We start from the raw sequence: 3,693 nt of genomic DNA on the forward strand, positions 1-3,693 counted from the left end.
CATCAGCGCAAGAAGGGACAAAGCAACAGCCCACTGGGACATCGCCAGTGCATGAGGGGACAAGGCAACAGACCATCTCTACACCAGAAGCAATCATCACCAAGAGCATTGCAAATAGGTCTAGTGGTTCCCAAGACTATCCAAGCAGAAAGCAAGTGCACTTGAGGACACACGGGAGGAGGCAGGAGCCAATCCTTCTCAGTTTTACCCAGTTGGAAAATCCACTGCAAATCAAATTAAAACCAGAACTGCAGGAGAAAAAGGGATGAGAACCCAAACCACAATGACAAACGAGGATTCCGGACATTTCGATAATCCCCGAGCACCACTTACAAACAATAACACAGCCGTGGGGAGGAACACAAATCAGGGGAATCTGGATATCCTCCACAGTGATCATACAGCCAAAAGGGTAGAAGAGAAATCATGGAACAGCCAGATCTTGCTCACAGACATAACAGCCTCACAACCAACTGCCAAAAATTTGTTGATATCTCAAAAACAAATTCAAACTAGCCGGCACCCAAAATGGCAAGGAAATATAGGCCCTACAGAAGGAAACCAAATGGCCCTGGGATGCCCACAAAACAAGGTCAGCTGGCCCACCTCACAAAATCAAAAAAAGTCTCCAACCGGGCAGTGGCAAGTGAAACAAATGCAATATTATTCATACCTGAATACACCTCTAAAGGGAAGCACAACATCTTGAACCAATGCAACAACTGCAGCTATTATCCCACATAACATAATTGGCAGATATAAAAACGACAGACTTGGAGTCAATAGAATTTATTAACTGCAGTGACTTAATGGCAGGTGAAAAAACAAGAGTAACATGGACCTCTCCAATAACAGCATATAAAATACTCTCAGAAAGCGACATCTTAAAGTCCTGGGGGATAACCAGCGCCCTGTATTTCAAACCAGGATATCCAGATCTGCTAAACCCGGCACCCCGAGGGGACCTGTCATGGCTGTTTTTAGGCCAACCACATCAGTGCTGAGGGGAGCCACAGGGCACTGTAATATGGAAATGAGGCATGAACCAGAGGAACTAAGAAGTTGAAACAATCCCTTCAGACTACAAGCTTGGGAAGAACTCACAAGATGGATCGCGAGAACCATTAACAACACAAAAGATTGACACAATGCTTTCCCGTCATACACAGCAAAGAAAAAAGGGACAGTACGGATCTGTTCCTGGAATGTAAATGGCCTCGCCAACAAACTAGCTTATCTGGACTTTGTCACCTATGTCAGGGCCTTCGATTTTGTGGCACTACAAAAAACATGGGTATTAGACCCTCCTCATTTACAAGGATTATTGTGTTTCTACACAAATGCCAGCAGGGGGGCAACATTCGGCCATCTGCAAGGAGGGCTGGTCACATACGTGGCAAATACAATTGTTCATTCTGCTTGCGTCTTTGGCCCCACAATGCATTCATCACTAGCAGTTATTGCATCCTTCATTCCAACACCGACAAACAAAAGGGACACTAACATCATGATAATCAATGTATATATTCAACCGAAATACAAAACCAAACTAGTAAAGGAAATGTACAATTTTGCAGAAACGTGTATAAGAGAGGGACCTACAACTGATCTCATCTTAATCGGGGACTTAAACCATAATCTAATGGGCTCCTCTTTAGACGAAGATGTTCTTTTGCAAAGCGCAAACTGGAACATCCCACTGCCAGGAAAACCTCAAGCGTGCAAACAAACTAAGATAGGACAAACGAACTTGGAGGACTTGGAACATCTCAACCTGAGGGCTATAAATGGCAGATTGCCTGAGGATAACCCTCCTGTAACAACATACAGCTCCACAAAAACAAACTGAATCCTGGACTACACTTTTGTCTCCCTAGGCATTTTCCAACAAATTGCATTTTTTCAATTGGGCAATAAAGGCGACAGCGTTCTCCGGCCTCAAGAAATAGAACTTAGAATAGTCACTCCAACATTTGAACGCTGTCGGGAGCCTCAAGGACTGACTGCCACCATCAACCTAAGACGAATCAAATTCAAAATAGCCGCAGGCAGTGAGATGCTGGAAACTGCAAAACAACATTTCGCTGCGAGGGTCGGAGATGGCGAAGAAGAGAAATGGAAAAACTTCCTATCAGTGATGGAATCATATGCGACTAAGACCAAATCACCAAAGCAGCAAAGATTCAGTGGCATGAAGCCCATATCATACACCACAAAGCAAGAAATCAAGCTTGCAAAAAAAAGGATTCACCAGCTACTGAGACATCTTCGGCTCAGGCCCAGCAATAAATTACAAATACAAGCATTACGGAAACAAAGGGCAGTCCTCAAAAACACTAAAAAGGGATGTGAACAGAGCCATGGAGAAAGATCTCTGGGCCAAACTACATGCCGATATCAAACACAATACCAGCACCAGCTTTTGGAGCACTATAAATCGTTTTATTCATAACAATCACAACGGTATCTCGTCAAACATCTCAGAGGAAGTCTGGGCAAATTACCTCAGGTCCCATTTCCACCAAGGTAACGATCGCAGAGAGCAGGGTCAAGCATGCCTAAATGAAGGAGTCTGCCAAACGACACCTAAGTCCTGGGCCGAAAACAAGCTTGCAGATTCTGGGAAAGCAGGGCCAGACTTACCAACTGAGGCCTTTCAAACTAATTATATTGGAGCCATCAAATGGCAGATAGGCAAGGGGAGAAGAGAAGGCGCTCCTGGCTCAAATGGAATACCACCAGCATTATACAAACAGGAGGCAATCTTCTGGGCAGAAGCACTGGACCCACTCTTCAGAGAAATGAGAACGTCTAGTTGATGGAGAGGTTCAATCATCTCCCCAATTCATAAATCTGGTGAGAATTCGGAACCGCAAAACTACCGACTAGTGGCACTATTAGATAACGAAGCTAAATTCTTTGCCAGCTTGCTACTGGAGGACCTCCAGGCATGAGTGAAAGAAAAATCCACAATTCCCCTACACCAGACCGGCTTCACAACATCAGTCGGGACAATGACTGACATATTAAGCATGGCTATGCTTATGGACAAGGCTGAGGTCACACGGATGTCTTTACATCTATGTTTCATTGATTAGAAAGCTGCCTTTGATCACCTCAACCGCATTAGACTCTGGTCCAAATTGCACAGCTGGGGGCTGCCTCAGCCCTTACTCAAATTAATAATAAACCTGCATACGAATACGTGGCTACAGGTAAAGCTGGACAATGGCACGCATCTGTAGAGGCGCATACCCACGGAAAAAGGGTTGAAACAGGGCTGTGTCTTAGCACCCACTCTTTTTAATCTGTATATTGTTGATATAGTCCCACTGCTAAGCAGCTGTAATTCACATGCCCCGAAATTAGGAGACATCTCACTACCCTGTCTCCTCTACGCAGATGACATAGTCCTGATCAGTAAAACAAAAGTAGGGCTACAAAATCTCTTAAACACATCGCAGGATTTCTCCCAAGCAAACGATCTAACGATTAACTTGGACAAAACGAGAACAATGACAGTTGGGAAAGAAAGGCGACAAACCGCTGCCTGGTTCTGGGGGGGAGACCAGAATAGAGGACACAACTGAATACAAATATCCTGGTGTGAAGCTGGATACAGGCGGCCGCTTTGTGGCACAGAAGAACAGCATAAGGCTCAAAGGTCTAGCACTAGCAATTTCCCTAAAAACA

Source organism: Lissotriton helveticus, chromosome 3_1 (genome assembly GCF_964261635.1).
Source record: "Lissotriton helveticus chromosome 3_1, aLisHel1.1, whole genome shotgun sequence".
NCBI lineage: Eukaryota > Metazoa > Chordata > Amphibia > Caudata > Salamandridae > Lissotriton > Lissotriton helveticus.